Source organism: Pseudoliparis swirei, chromosome 12, assembly GCF_029220125.1.
Source record: "Pseudoliparis swirei isolate HS2019 ecotype Mariana Trench chromosome 12, NWPU_hadal_v1, whole genome shotgun sequence".
Classification (NCBI taxonomy): Eukaryota; Metazoa; Chordata; class Actinopteri; order Perciformes; family Liparidae; genus Pseudoliparis; species Pseudoliparis swirei.
Genome location: NC_079399.1, coordinates 20551657 through 20568600, shown reverse-complemented (window position 1 = coordinate 20568600; position 16944 = coordinate 20551657). Strand labels below are relative to the sequence as shown.

Genomic DNA, 16944 nt, shown 5'->3' with positions numbered 1-16944 from the left:
GTTTGGGTATATTTACTAATGGTACTCACTGGGGTGTTGGTAACTCCTCTATATGCTCTCTGTGGCTCGCACTGCTTCCCTGTGTTGGGTAGAGGTACGATGTCGTAGTCGTGGTAATCAGGGAAGGGAGCCGAGGAGTGTGGGTGAAATTAGGGAGGCTGAAAACCAGTCGAGCTGCTGCATTCTGGATCAGCTGCAGAGGTCGGATGGCCTTAGCAGGTAGACCTGTCATGAGGGAGTTACAGTAGTCTAGGCGTGCAAAGACCAAAGCCTGGACCAGAACCTGGACCAGAACCTGTGCCGCCTTCCGAGTCAGAAAAGGGACGTATTCTCCTGATCTCGTGCAGCATGCACCTACAGGAACGTGTTGTCGCAGTAATGTCGGCAGCCGCCAGGGAGCGTTGACTGTCGAGTGTCACCTCGAGGTTCCTGGCAGCCGGGGGCGGAGCTAACAGAGTTGTTGAAACTAGTAGCCAGGTCGTGGGTAGCGATGTCATGGTAGTCAGCTTCGTGGGTAGCCTGGTCGTGGGTAGTCAGGTCGTGGGTAACCTGGTTGTGGGTAGTCAGGTCGTGGGTAGTCAGGTCGTGGGTAGCCTGTTCATGGGTGGGAGAGCATTTCCCCAGTTCAGTTTTGTCGGGGTTGATTTTCAGGTGGTGTGCAGACATCCACTGAGAGATGTCAGTCAGACAGGTCAGAGATTGGTGCTGCTACCGGTGATTAAAGTCTCACCTGTGTTGAAGCCAGGAAGCTGAACCACATGCGTGCCTGGTGTTTTGGATCTCGATGATGGACGCTATCAACAGATTTGATTTCCTTCTTTTTTTCCTCCCAACATTTGCCGCCCCGTTTCGGCAACTCATTAACCCAACATCACGTATAATAAACAACCTTTTACTGGAAACTGAATTTGTTCATTTCCTGTGTTTTTTTCCATTTTTTTATATAAGCGAGGACGGACATAAAATGTTTGGCTCATCAAGTAGATTGGATCGAATGACTTGTACATTTAGAGAACTTACAAACGCCTTTTTTCCTTCCAGAAAATCTCTCCTTCTGTTTATGAATACGTCTCTCTGCATCTCTTGGTTAGTGGATGCAGGACAAAGCCGTCCATCATGTCACTGCAAAGCGTTGACTCCAGATGTGTGTGTGTGTGTGTGTCTCTGTTCCTCTCCTTGTAGCCTGTGTGTATGAACACATACTTACTCGAGGTTCGATGATGTCATACTTTTCCCGGTCTTTTCCGACGACACCACGTCAACGCTCTGGTTTCTCTCCCGTAGAGAAACCAGATCGTTGACGTGGTGTCCTCGGATGATTTTGACATTAAAAAATTGTTTTTTAACGACTTAGCTTAAATGACGTTATCATGATTTGTTGAAATGTAATCTTGTAAAATGTATTTTTCAGCTAAATTTTATACGGATGATTAGAACTGTTTGTTCTTCTAACACTAGCTTGAAGCAGCTTGTAATAAATAACTAAAAGCTGGTATATATGGCATTATGACTTTAGGATAACATTTAGAATTTCAGACTGTTTACACTGAGCAGAAATGGGTTTAATTATTACCAGTTTAATTTCACCGCCCAAAAAATAAACTAAGTAGTTACCTTTTGTATCGTTACAATTACTCAATACCCACTTTCTAAAATAATCACTAACTGCCGATTGATTTCATATAAATTAAAACCATATGAGCATGGTTAGATATAGATAATATATAGATTATGGAGTCGGAACACACAACTGCCCCTTTTGATAGCTGATTTTAACAGATTAAATGATAGTTTGCATTCTTACCAGTGTTTCCCCTACCATGAAATCTCCGCCCGCCACCCTGTAGTTTTCGTCTACCTACTATTGAAGTCACCATATGAAACCACAGTGAGATAAAAGGATAAGATTTACTGTAAATTGTTGTTTTCATGAAAGTCTAACAGTATTGTGTTACTGATGTTGTGCAACCCCATTGACGGACAGTCTGTAGAAATACAGCTCTCTCTTTCCGAGTCAGAGTGTGCACTCGGGTCTGGTCAGCGTCAGTTGTCAGCAGCCCTCCTGCAGGCCGACCCGAGCCGTCCCATCCCTTCTGGGTTCATGGACCTCCGGAGACTCGGCGCTGCTGCCGCGCCTGCCGCTTCCCTCGGTGGGGCAAATTCTCTCCTGGGCGTCTCCTTCACCTGTTCATGTACCCACTGACCGGTGGTCTCGGGTTGTTGTTTGTGTGTTTTATTTATTTTTCCCTCCGGTCATGTCGTGTATCTAGTGCATTTTTTTCCAGTGACGCCGCTTTTTTAAGTATGATTCCCAGGGTAGCTCCCCTCCCTCCCCCTCCTCCTCCCCCGTCTTCACCGTCACTTTTTTCCGTGGGAGGAGGAACGTGATAAAGGCATATTTAGATTTTGGAGCGAAAGCAGGAACGCAGTTTTCACATTCACCCTTTGACAACATTGGCTGAGCGCCGACATGCACATCTGTGTCTGGTTCTGGTGTGAAGTCCTGGAGCATAATGGACTTGCTATTTGTCAAAAGTGAACCTAATAGCTTGATAACTATTAACTCTTCAAATACTGGCTTCTAATTGCAAACCTGCTGTCCCGTTCACCTCCCCGTGCCGTCACGCCAGGGGCGTTTGTAGGATTCAATGAAAGGGGTGGCTAAGCCCCAAGAGGAGCGGCAAGTTGTTTTTTTGGGGCCCCGGATATCCATTGTTTCCGACAGTTCATAGATGGGTTTAATCAGAGTCATTTTTCTCTGTGGTTTTACTGCATTCAGTATATAATAACACAAGAGACTGAATTTCATGGTCATAGTGGTATTTTATGCTCATTTTGGACTCAATCACTGAGATAGAGATGAACTAGTTCAGTGTCAAATATACCATTCAATGGAAACAAATATTTTAATATATATTAATGCAAAGTATAGAGGGATGTCGATGGTTAATTTTTGCATTTTGAATTCACTCGTTCATATTCTTACTAACGAGACAGATTCTAACTTCCCTTTCATTTGCCTCAAGTAAAGCTAAATGTAAACAGGTAACAATCTGTACAGCCACATTCTGTAACTACCTGGATGTACAAGTTCAGTCCGTGCATCATTGACTTTGAGCTAAACTCATTGGCTGTAATCCTGGTTGTCTTTGATGAGAGAAGTTACTTGGCAGAGTGAGAAAGACCCAAGGTCCTAGTGCCCGGGGATTATATTGTGAAGTATGATGATAGGCTATTGGATTGTAATGTGAAGGGGGAGAAAACATACAAACCAGAACGCACGCACATAAGTAGAATGTTAGTTATAAATAGGGTGTCCATGTGAGAAAACTATTGTTTAATGACATTAAAATATGTTTTTCAAGAAAGTCCTAACCCCCCCCCCCCCTTGGCGGCCGCCGTCGCCCCTTCCTCCTATCGTCCTCTCCTATTAAGAAAAACACAACTGGCTTTGTTATCGAAACACATTTTCCAAAGTGGCACTTGGGCGCGCTACTGTAGTCAACCGTAAGGATTTATGACGTGCATCAACAAGGGGGAGGGGGTTGCTGGCACCCGGCTGCAGGTGTTCCAGAACCCCCTTTTTTCTTTCGCCCCGTTGTACTTTCCCCCCGTAGTCGTGTTGATGGAAGGCAGCTGGAAGACCCCGCTTGTTCTCCGCTTTGTTGGGTTAAAAGGGGGTTCTGTTGGTGGAGCATAATGCTGTGGCAGCACCACCCTCCTCCTCCTCCGCCGCCTCCGGTCGCCTGGTCACTCCGCAGTCTGGAAAGTCCTCCACGTAAAGCTTTGATAATTACATTAATCTTGAACACATTCAATCACATTTAATAATAATGGCCCTCGCTAAGGGCTACCGTGTTTTTTGCATATTCTTTGATGCAAGTTCACGTTCAACCGTCGGGCACTTTGTCTGGTAATTGTTGAGTCTTCACATGGTCCCGACGGAGAGGAGGGTGGAGGAGGAAGCAAACAAGGGTCGGAGGGTTGTTACTCAATTGAGAGACAGAACCTCTAAAGGCATCCAGAGGTTGTAATCAACCCTCCCCCAAACACACACCCAAACCCCATCCTACACGTGACCTCATTACATGGCGAAGGCACCGCAGAGCCCTCGCGCCCCCTTCCCTCCGTCCGGTTTCCACCCCGATCATGTCTTTCGGCTCCGGGTTGAGCGAGCGCAACAGCGGGCCTGAGCTAATGAGCTCGCTGTGATCTGTAGAGCAATGCCGTCTTCGGGCGTAGGGCCAAACGCTCAACCTGGAGGGGAGGAGGATTAACACCTTCACTAGAGAACCGAGGAAGGACATTTTTTTCCTACCTATTCAAGATATAGGCTAGAACCTAGAAAGGAAAATGCTCTACCTATCCGAGATGGAGGCTAGAACCTAGAAAGGAAAATGCTCTACCTATCCGAGATGGAGGCTAGAACCTAGAAAGGAAAATGCTCTACCTATCCGAGATAGAGGCTAGAACCTAGAAAGGAGAATGCTCTACCTATCCGAGATAGAGGCTAGAACCTAGAAAGGAAAATGCTCTACCTATCCGAGATAGAGGCTAGAACCTAGAAAGGAAAATGCTCTACCTAGCCGAGATAGAGGCTAGAACCTAGAAAGGAAAATGCTCTACCTATCCGAGATAGAGGCTAGAACCTAGAAAGGAAAATGCTCTACCTAGCCGAGATAGAGGGTAGAACCTAGAAAGGATAATGATATCCCTATCCGAGATAGAGGCTAGAACCTAGAAAGGAAAATGCTCTACTTATCCGAGATAGAGGCTAGAACCTAGAAAGGAAAATGCTCTACCTAGCTGAGATAGAGGGTAGAACCTAGAAAGGATAATGATCTACCTATCCGAGATAGAGGCTAGAACCTAGAAAGGAAAATGATCTACCTAGCGGAGATAGAGGGTAGAACCTAGAAAGGAAAATGCTCTACCTATCCGAGATAGAGGCTAGAACCTAGAAAGGAAAATGCTCTACCTAGCTGAGATAGAGGGTAGAACCTAGAAAGGATAATGATCTACCTATCCGAGATAGAGGCTAGAACCTAGAAAGGAAAATGATCTACCTAGCGGAGATAGAGGCTAGAACCTAGAAAGGAAAATGATCTACCTAGCGGAGATAGAGGCTAGAACCTAGAATGGAAAATGCTCTACCTAGCTGAGATAGAGGGTAGAACCTAGAAAGGATAATGATCTACCTATCCGAGATAGAGGCTAGAACCTAGAAAGGAAAATGATCTACCTAGCGGAGATAGAGGGTAGAACCTAGAAAGGAAAATGCTCTACCTATCCGAGATAGAGGCTAGAACCTAGAAAGGAAAATGCTCTACCTAGCTGAGATAGAGGGTAGAACCTAGAAAGGATAATGATCTACCTATCCGAGATAGAGGCTAGAACCTAGAAAGGAAAATGATCTACCTAGCGGAGATAGAGGGTAGAACCTAGAAAGGAAAATGCTCTACCTATCCGAGATAGAGGCTAGAACCTAGAAAGGAAAATGCTCTACCTATCCGAGATAGAGGCTAGAACCTAGAAAGGAAAATGCAAGGCTTGTTGAGATCATTTTTAAGTCTCGGTGTAAGAATGTTTCCTTCCTACGTGACGTTGACGCTTTGCAAATTGTTTTTTTTTGTTTATTCGTCAGACATTGTGAAACGGTATTCTGGTACACGAAGGCACAGCCGGCACTGCAGCAGCGGGGGAGGGGGGGAGATCAGCTTTCACTCACTAGGGCATTTATTTCTTCACTAGGCTCTTTCTGTTTGGAGAATTTAAATCAGATTAGTGCTGCAGGTATCGTGTCAATCCAGGGAGGACACGGCCCCATCATGGATGACGAGCTTCAATGAAAGTGAGGGACGAGACGGGAGGATTTTCTTAATTCCTCCTCCAACTCCTCCCCCTCCCCGTCTTCACTCGCTGACCTTTGGTATGAGAGGTCAGCGTTTTGGTTGCCCCGGGATGACCTTTGGTAATGAGAAGGGCAGGTCGGCGGGTGACCTGGAAGCGCTTTTGTCCGCCGCTCCTGGGAACACAAACAGTGGTGGTAACGAAGGCGCACGGGGAACAGCTGTCCGGCCCGCGGCGACGTCCGCTCGCCATTTTTCGGAATCGACGGATTCTCCTCAGGTGTTGCCCTCCCGTCTGAAAATGTCTTCGGAAAGAGAGCTTTAGAGTTAACTTTGCAAATAGTTTTCAAGTTAAAAAAAAATATATTATTATTATTTTCAAAATATTTTCACAATGCAAGAGGACATGCAGAGCGCACTTCATTAAACATGACAGGAAATTACACAAGTTAGGAAAAAGAAGAGAATTGAAATACACAGGTAGATGAAATAATATTACTTAAATGAATTAAGTAAATAGATAAGCTCCCAAAGAGAAAAATAAATAAAAAAGTTGTCGCATAGGATGATGACACAAAAAGTTTTCATGTTAATCATTTATTTACTGACAATGATGATCGGATGACACATTAAACTCTTAACGGTAAACTCTGTGAAGAATAATTTTATTTATGTTAAGATCCAATATGCAGGACAAATATGGAATGGGGCATTAATGCTTTCACCCCCGATGATTCTACATGGTGTTATCATGAGACGTTGGCGGCCAGTCGCTCAGTTCTACTTGTCTAAATAAAAGCCCAAAGCAATATATGGAAGAGCTCACATAATCAGACTCTTATTATATGCTAATTATTAAGTAATCACAGTGACGGCACACAGTCTCCCCCGAGCTCAGTCCTGCTTATAGCCCGAGCTAACGGCTAATGTCGGGATGTTGCATTGAGTTGTGTCATGGCGCGTTCAAGCTCCACACAGTAAAACTGAGTCTTGTGGGTGAAGGTCAAATTTACATAATTCTCATGATGCGTTCAAAGGTAGACTTGTGAACTGTAGTTTTTGGATAAAGGGCTGCGCAGAGCGAACAAGTGACGGTAACGGAGGTTCCATTGAGTTACTGAATGATGCGTTCAGGCTCTATTCAGTCAAAATGAATATTGAGTGAAGGTAAATGATATGTTCAAATGTATTTTGGTGATAAACTTAACTTATAATAAAACCCAGTTGTTTGATGGAGAGTGATGTCCTGTAACCTCCTGACGTTCCCTCGATAACGCTTATGATGCATAATTTAAACCACAAATGTCAGGATTCTAATTAAATCGAAGCGGTTCTTGAAATGAAAATAAAATAATTAATTTCCTTTTTTGTTTTAAATCAAACAAAATCTGTTGATTTTTCTTTTGTGCACTTTCCCGCCATGCAGCTCTTCCTCTGTGTTGTTGGTATCGGTGCAGCGTGGAGGTTCTCCAGAGTGTAATGAGATTAAGACTTTATTCCTAAAGTTCATTCATCCCTTTTAACCCTGACTACCTCGTCCTGTGATCTTTTAATTAGTTTAGTCCACATTACCGCAGCCTGTCTCGCCTGGTTAATGCCATTTGCGTCTCCCCCCCCCCCCCCTCTCCCCCCTCTCTCTCCCTCTGTATCCCTCTCTCTCCCAACCCTCTCCCTCTCTCCCTCTCTCTCTTCACCCCCCTCTCTCTCTCCCCTCTCCCCCTCCCTCTCTCTCATCCCTCTCCCCCTGTCTCTCCTTCCCTCTCTGTCCCTCTCTCTCCCTCCCTCCTCGCTCTCTCCCTCTCTCAATTTATCTCCCATCCCCTCTCCATCTCTATATGCCACTGCTCTTATCTCAGGAGATCTACCGTGTTGATATATATCCCCATGTCATTTGATACCTTCTTCTTCTTCTTCTTCAGTTTGTTGGCTCTTAAAATCCGAGCGGTGCCGTCTGAGCTCCTGTGTGACTTTCAGAAGTCATTTACATATCTGGCATGAAATGGAAATGCTCAGAAAAGGACCCAAAGTGGAGAGAGGAGGCGGCGCGATGCTTTTAGTGCCGGGTGCAAAGATAAAGCTGCTCAGCTCGCTCAGCCATTCCATTCCTCTTTTCTTTTCTCATTGACTTTGGAGAACAAGAGAAAAAAGGGCATCCTTCTCTTCTTCCTCTTTAAACTGCACACGGTATTTTGCTAGTATTCAAAATGTTTGACTGAGTGGGAAATATCAGGGAGTGGCGCAAATAGTTCGTGGAGCTGATCTCCTATTGAACGAGCAACGTTTTATCTCGAGGCCGCTCAAGTTCGACTCCATCGCATCGTTTTCTTTCTCCACTTTGATCCCTTACAAATCGGCAGAGACTTCCATTTGTGCAGAATGAGCCGGTAAGCCCTTTTAAATCCCGTTCCTGAGAAATGCAACACAAAGTGATCTTCGGGGGGGATGATAGAAAAGAGCGGGGGATCAAAGGGTTGTCGGGGGGGAATGAATGTATCGCCTCGATAGCCGATGATTGGCCGCCGCCGCTCAGACGAAAAACAAACAAGCGACGAGTGACGGCCTTTGGAACATCGAGAACCGTGACGGATTCGAAAGTGCACGAACGTCTCGTGCCACGACACGTTTTTTTTTTGCCGCTTGTTACGAATAACCGCGTTGGAGAACGCGATGTCTGAAGACCCCGGCGCGTCACGGGTCTGCAGGACGCCGGGCGACCCCCGGGGGGCCGGAGACTAAACTCCCGTCTGTCTGGGAGATGGCTCTCCCTCTGAGGAAATGAAGTCTACGGTACACAGGCATTGCTCAAATTCCTCCCCTTGTGTCATCGCCACTAAAGCAAATAGCGGCTTAGGGGGCGGAGGGGTGGTGGGAGTGGGGGGGTGGGGTGGAGGATTCCGCCCCTGAATCAACAGTTTGTTTGTGTCCTCGCAGGCTCAAAGGAACATTTTCAGGATTCTGGAAAGGTAGGAATTTGGGGGGGGGGGGGGGGGGGGGCGCGGAGTAGTTTCTTTTTAGCCGATTATAGGGGAAACAAACAAGTTTCCAAGCTTAGAGTCTTCTTTTTTTTACACTTTTGGGGGGCTGGAGGTGTTTGGTATCGAGGAGGGAGAACTACGGACTCCGGTCCTCAGCTTTTGATTGACTCTTTTGGAAATGAGAGCAGTGTAAGGCTCTGTTCTGTGTATCCTCCGTCTACTAGGCGTCTAGTCTATACTCGGTGTCTTCTCTGTGTCTCTCCTGTCTCCTTGATTGTGTCATTCCCTTCACCTGCCCTCAGCCTTTCCAGACTCCTTGATTGTTTCATTCCCTTCACCTGCCCTCAGCCTTTCCAGACTCCTTGATTGTCATTCCCTTCACCTTCCCTCAGCCACTCTCGTCTCGTTACTGTCTCAGGTCGTACACCTGTTTCCATGTCGTACACCTGTTTCCATGTCGTACACCTGTTTCCATGTCGTACACCTGTTTCCATGTCGTACACCTGTTTCCCCCCCTATATATTGTGCCACTCTTTCCCTTGTCTGTTGCTGGATTGTTGTCCCTGCCTGCCCTGAACCCCGATTCTCTGCCTGCCCCTTTTTGGACATTTGTTGGTTGTTTTTGTAAACTTTTGCCTCATTAAAGAGCGCCTTTTGTTACTCACGTTGAGCCCTGCCTGTTTCTCTGCGCATGAGCTCCTGCACCTCGCTACCCGTGACGTCAGGCGTGACAAGCAGACTGACTCCGCAAGCAATCGTTTATTTAAATTTTAATATTTCTTATTTTATTATCCTGTTAATCTCTTTTTCATATCCTCATCTTCAAACCTGCAGCACTGCCCATCATACTGGTGTTTCCTCGCTTTAAAGATAGGGACGCTTGTTTAGCTATTGATTAGACAAGGATCATCAGAAACCGTCAGTCAGAAAAACGTCTTGGATTTTTTGGGGCACTTTGGTATCCGAGTTCTTCACTCCCTTCATCCCCATGACTCCATCTTTCTTAACACATGCCGATGATCCCTTTGAACTCAAAAAGGGCTAATTTCAAGAATAATTAAATGACTTTATAGCTTCTTTATAATAATGATAACCCTTCCAGACATTAGGGTGGACATTCTGACCCATGCTCTTCACATCGAGGGGATAACTACTTCCTGTGTAAAAGTGGCAAAAAAAACCAGCCAATTCTACCTGTTTGGGTCATGAATTGGTCCTTTCTTTAAAAAACACCATCGGAGGAAAAATCATATTAATATTGCAACACGCTATGTGTGCATATTTTTTCTTTCCTTATTGTCTTGTCATAGAGCAACGCTCAATGGTACATCGTTGATACAGTTGGTGCATACAGGACTGTCTCAGAAAATTAGAATATTGTGATGAAGTTCTTTATTTTCTGTAATGCAATTAAAAAAACAAAAATGTCATGCATTCTGGATTCATTACAAATCAACTGAAATATTGCAAGCCTTTTATTCTTTTAATATTGCTGATTATGGCTTACAGCTTAAGAAAACTCAAATATCCTATCTCTAAATATTAGAATATCATGAAAAAGTATACTAGTAGGGTATTAAACAAATCACTTGAATTGTCTAATTAACTCGAAACACCTGCAAGGGTTTCCTGAGCCTTGACAAACACTCAGCTGTTATAAATCTTTTTTTTTACTTGGTCTGAGGAAATATTAAAATTTTATGAGATAGGATTTTAGAGTTTTCTTAAGCTGTAAGCCATAATCAGCAATATTAAAAGAATAAAAGGCTTGCAATATTTCAGTTGATTTGTAATGAATCCAGAATGCATGACATTTTTGTTTTTTTAATTGCATTACAGAAAATAAAGAACTTTATCACAATATTCTAATTTTCTGAGACAGTCCTGTATATGGGTGGAGTAGGTGGGACCTGTATGTTATATATAATAAAAATACTAATTTGGAAATATTATTTCGTACACGCCGATTTGATTTTGTTCTGTTCGACATTTCAATGTTTGCTCTTGAGTATATTGTTTTCTTTTACTTTTGGCGTGTCCGTGCCAGTGATGTCAAACCTGATTCATCTCCTCGTAACACAGTCCACATGGGCCGCAAACTAAATGATCGGCATGCATCGCGACTTAAAGTCATAACAAAACGTGGTCTTCATTTAAACTGCCAATTTAGTTCAACATTACATTTTTGTCCCTTTTCTCTTTTTTGTTGTTGCAGTTTTTCCTCATAGGTTCTTGATGGCACGTGTAAATGCTTTAGATTTTTCTAGTTTGGATAATTTAGCTGTCCATACTTCCAGTGTTTTGGGACAAGGGGGAGGGGGGGGGGGGGCTCTAAACCATTACGTTGGGTGGAATGGGTCCCCGCGACCCAAGGTCGTTACTCTAAATTGGCTAAAAAGTCCCTCCTCTCCTCATCTGTCCATTTTTAAACTCCCACTCTCTTCATCTTGTCCCTATCGACGCACACCTTGGTAATTGGTGATGTGGACCACATGTCGGGGTTGAATGGCCTTCTGTTCTGTCGCAGCCTTTTGACATACTCAAGGAAATATCATAACCTTGTTATTAGGCTACTTGTACCTTCCTGGACTGGCGTCACAGGCAAAGGGGGATAAAGTCCCCCGAGTTCTTTCCCCCTCTTTCATCCTCATCATCGTCACCCTGAGCCCTTTATTTTTTAACAAGCACAATAAATACAGTCGGCGGTGTCCCGTCACTGTGTTTCAGCAGATCCGTTAGGTGACCTTTCTAGTGACCCCTCAGATCTCATGAACAGAAGTCTTTTGTTTGGCACTTTGCCACCATCTTGGTTTTTCACAATCGGAAGCCACGCGAGGGGGTGGAGCTAAGTAGGGCGTGGCGTTATCGAGAAAAGTCGATTATTGAGATATTTCAGGACCAAATACTTTGATATTGATATTGCAAAGATACTATACGATTGACCTTTGACGATTTATTTAAACAATGACACTTTTGACAAATAGGAATTTGTAATGGGGATGTAATGATTAAATTGATGGACATGTAAGTCTGTAATCTTTTTTAAAACAACCACTCTTCTGCCATATTATGAAATGTAAAACAAAATCGTTCACCCATTCACATCCATTCATACACTGATGGGAGGAGCTGCCATCGCCCGTGTGATTGATATTACATGGATATATATTGCTGAGCACAGTGCAACCCAACGACGAACAAGATTTATTACATTTGCTTCGGATTGCTTGTTTCCAGAGGATTTCTATGGGAAATATAGCAATATATATTTTGTGTTATTTCTAGTACAAATGCACCCCGTTGAGGTCTGACGTTCTACATTCTTGCTACAGCGCTGCTCGTTATTTAGTGGATACATAAAAAAAATAAAAATAAAAACATAACAATACCAGATAAATCTTATCTTTTTGTCTCTTTCCAGATTGCTGCGTCTCTGTGGAACAGGTGCAGAGCATGGTCCCTAGTCACCCTACAGGTAAGACACGTGACACGGAGTTCTCACTGGGCTTTGACTCAAAAAATACGTGACACGGAGTCCTCTCTAGGCTTTGACCCACACTCGGACCTCAGCCGGAGATTACATCATCCACAAAAAGGTGTGACCCAAGGTCTAATGAGGGCATCCGAGTTGTTAAATATTAGTATTATTTTTAAGCACCACTCTATGAGGCTAATGTATTATAACGCATCACAAATCCTCTTATGATGTGTAAATAATCTGCGTATTGCACTGTATGATCATAATTAGAAGCACTCATCGATATACATAATGCTCTACAACGATAATTAGATTAGGTTTTACTTCATTCATCCCCAAGGGGAAATTTCTAGACCCAGCAGCAAAATTCTTTTTACAAATATACAATACAAAAAAAATTTAATATCAGGATAATCCAAAGCATTTTATAATTATTTAGAAAGTCAAGTATATATATTATACTTTGTAATTGCTGCTCACTCACTGACTTATTTTTGCAAGAATCACAGTGTTAGAATTCCCATAGATGCAATACATTATATATATATATATATATATATATATATATATATATTAGGGCTGTCAATCGATTAATTGTTTGTACTAATTAATCGCACATTTTGAAATTCATTAATCGCGATTAAAAGTTTTTTTTTCTTCTAAAGACTAAATCTTCTAAATGAACGAGTAATCACTTCAGACAGCGTGTATTTTAGACACTTGTTTAATTGTATTCTTTTTTTAAAGACAAAACTTCACACAGAGCTGTGTTTTCAAAGAGGCTCCGACATATAAAGTGCCAGCGAGGTATTTAATATCGTGGATGATAAATTGTTTCTTCAGTGAAACATTCAGATTAGTAAACAAAGGTGTATTAGAGACCCCATTGGTCCTGTCATCTTTAACATTGAACAGCAGCAGAACAAGTGGCCTTGATAAACTGACAAATATGTCACGTTAACCCTCTGGAGGCTGGGCTCATTTTCTCGATTTTACAAAAAAATGTAAATTCACCTTTTAAAGGCTTTTGCATGTGACACATCCCAGTGTTTCCCCCACCATTCTATCAGGGTGAGGCCCCGCCCCCCTGTAATGTTCTCTATCGCGCCAGATTACAGCAGAAGTAATGTAAGGTTATTTTCTTCAAGACGTCTTTGTTCTTTTATTAAACTAAACGTCTGTCGTTGATCGTCTCTACACAGCAGCATGTCATTCTGTCTCGACGTGTCGTTAAACACTTCTCCGTTCTCCGTCTCGCGCGCCGCAGAGCTCCATGCCGTTGTGTCTGCGCGCGCATCGAGCGGAGCAACAAGAAACAAGTCACCTGCACCTTCCGCCCCGCGTCACCGACACGTCGCCCTCTTTTTCTCTGTGAATATCGAGGAGCAGACGGGATGAAGGAGGCGGACTGCCGCGGTTTGACACTCACAGGAGTGCAAAAACTTCAACGCACACCGGAAGTAAACAAAGTTGCGTTAATTGCGGTAAAATATTTTAGTGTGTTAATCGCGGCCAAATTAATCGCATAGATTAACGCGTTAACGCTGACAGCCCTTATATATATATATATGTATGTATATATACAATGCATCATAATGTGATTATAAATTACTTATATATATTAAGTAATATACTATATATTACCTTACATAAGCAAACAATTACCACCGAAAGTAAATTATAATTCATTAGGAAAAAAAAGATGATAATGTGTTTACATCTATGGGAATAAAATGTCAGCCGCACTTATCATTATAAAATCTGTCATTATGCATTATGAATATCTCTGAGAGTCAATAACTATGACGATACAGTGTTATAAACAGATTATAACATGTTCAGTGTTTATAATGCACTATAGTCCTGGAAGTGTTCTATTTCTACCTGTGGTCGTGCGGTCGTGCGGTCGCGTGCTACGCCAAAAGAAAAACGGTATCAACCGTTCAGGGGCGAGCTGCTTGCCTTCGCTTCCTCTCCAACACATGACTTCCAGTTGAGGTCTAAATCTGAACTCTGGAGAGCAGCAGGGCAGCCTGGCATGCACAAGTAATCACACACACACGCACACACACACACACACACACACACACACACACACTTCTCTCTCGCACTCACTCAATCTGTCTCTCCGGTTCGCTGTGACCTGCTGAAAGGCTTTAAGGGCCGCGTCAGGCAGCTCAACAACTCTCTCTGTTCGAGCCTCAAGTCGGACGCCAAGCCTGTCCTCCCTCCTCATTCTTTCACTGTGCGTGTGTGTGTGTGTGTGTGTGTGTGTGTGTGTGTGCACGCGCAGTTCCGCATAGAATAGATGCATTCAGTTTACGGGGGATTTGCCTGTGGTTTTCGTTCCCACCTTGTCGTGCGTGCACATGTGTAACGGCTTAATTGTGTGTGTGTGTGTGTGTGTGTGTGTGTGTGACCAGCTAGAAAGAAGCAGCTGCGGCTGCTTTGCAACACGGACAGCGTCTGTTGTTGATCGTGCGGGCTGCAGGCCTCGGCCCGGCCCGGCTTCGCTCTCTCGCCCGCAGCTGCTGTGGACTCTCCCTTTTTTCTCCTTTTTTTCTTTTTAAATGGACTTAGATGAAGCTTTCTGGAGCCTCGGAGGAAGTAAACACCGACTTTAGACCGTGGCCAACTCCGTTGAAGCCAGGTCATAAAGTGGGAAATCTGTAAATAATAATGGTTAATTATTATTTTTTGGGTGGGGGGGGTGTTACGAGCAGCTCTTTCCTCCACATGTGTGTCCCTCCGTCCCCGTCCCCCCCGCTGCGAGTGTCATCACTTCCTACAGGAAATGGTGGTCATAATCAAGTAGACCGAAATTACAGGGGGAATAAAGTGGCGGTTGCACCAGGGAAGTAATTTGATGTAGTTGGTAAAAGATCGAAAAAATAAATGTGATCAACAAATTATTCCATTAGTCAAATTATTAACAAATACTCAATGGAATGTGAAGTGCCCCTCCTGAGTCCCGGTGGCTAGCTCTTACGCTATCGCAATTATTTTGTGTATATTCAATGTGTTTGGCAACCAATAAACAGAAGTTCTTCTTTATGGCCTATCTGACGCTAAATGGAGCATAATTTACCAAATGAACATCATGCTGTATTGAAATGACTTCAAACTAGAGAGTAATTTTCTCATAGACGTCTATATAATCAGCAGTCGCCCCCTGCTGGTCAATAGAGAGAATGCAGGTTTTAAGACACTTACCGCCTGATTACAACACATTGTAATCTTTGATTAGGTTTTATTTGAAATTTAAGACGTTTTTACAGTAGGTCCCTCCTTCAAAAAGACTTTAACGCTATTACCTCAGATCTACTGTCCTAACATTACCGCTATGGTTTTTAAGATTTTGGGTCTAACCCAAAAGCCCGGTCCAGTAGCTAGCAGCACTAGCTCTAGCAGGCAAGTAGCCAAGTGGGCACCACTGTCCCTTCAGGCCTCCAGAGCCATTATTGTGAGTTCAAACTACAAACATGGCTACTCCCAGCGGTTAACTAGCAGCTCGTGGAGGACGAGCGCGCAGCATACTCTCAGGCAGGTAGACGGGCGGCTAGCTCGTCCAATCGTTGCACTCGGGCGACGACGAAACCAACAAAACACAAAGCCCAGTCTATCATCGTCCCATTTAAAAAGAAAAACGATCTAAACGTGGATTCTGAAACCGATTGGGACGCTGGAACAATCGTTTTCAGATGGATCCCCTCGATGGTGGAACAACGGACGGGTTACACAACACATCCCAAAAGGACTGATTTGAAAAACCAAAAGAAGCTGGCGATGGGGAAATACTCGTATATATTTTTTTAAACACGCACTCTTGAAGGATTTTGGGGTTGATCCCAATGTTCCTGCTGACTCAAACACATCCTCCAGCCATCCGCCCTCCTCTGTTGACTGTCTCGTGCATGGGAACCCCTGATTACTAGGCAGACTGTACTTTTGGGCTGTGCCTGGCAGCCTACCCCCCCCCCCCCCCACACACACTTTGATCGTAGAGAGTTGTAAATGACTGCCGTCATCCAGGGCCTCGGGTTGTGCAGCGGGCTTTATTAGCCTAATGATGGCTGGGAGATGTTTCTCTCTGCTGCAGAAGACACCTCTGGCAGCCGTTTCACGTCCAACGGCCTCGCGTTGCCAGACAATGGCGTGTCTTTTCGTGTTTTTCTTTTTCTTCTTCTTCTTCTCCTCGCTTCATTAGACGCGTCAGCTGCGCCGGCTCAGGGTGATGTCTTCGTTAAAGTTTATGATTTGTTGATTTTAATAATCTGTTTGCGTCTCTTGATGTTTGTTGTACGCCGGCGCAATGAAGACGCCGGCGCTCTCTCCACGTAACGAGACGCAGGTGTCGAGGGATGACTTCAGCGAGCGCACATGCTCATTTGGATGCGGCGATCCAGCCAGAATATGATTTTATTTTTTAAAAATGCGTCCACAATTTGATTTATGATCACCCTCGCTTGGTGTGATGAAGCTGCGTATTAATATCAAGGGACAGTGAACGTGATGAATAACAGCAATTGTTTTACATTTCTGGGATTCATGAAAATAGTTTTTATTTTGTGATCGATAACGGATGCTATTTAATTAGAAATTGATTGTTAGCATACAATAACCATTCGCCCACATATTTGTC

General features: G+C 43.9%; 1 protein-coding gene across 2 annotated transcripts in view; it reads left to right on the top strand.

Moving 5' to 3' along the window:
• disp1 (dispatched homolog 1 (Drosophila)) overlaps positions 1–16944 on the top strand; it is a 106058-nt gene that overhangs the window by 22653 nt on the left and 66461 nt on the right. For both annotated transcript variants that reach the window (XM_056428291.1, XM_056428289.1), the window contains exon 2: positions 12246–12299. The gene's annotated coding sequence lies outside the window, so the exon portion shown is untranslated. The remainder of the gene's footprint in view (positions 1–12245; positions 12300–16944) is intronic.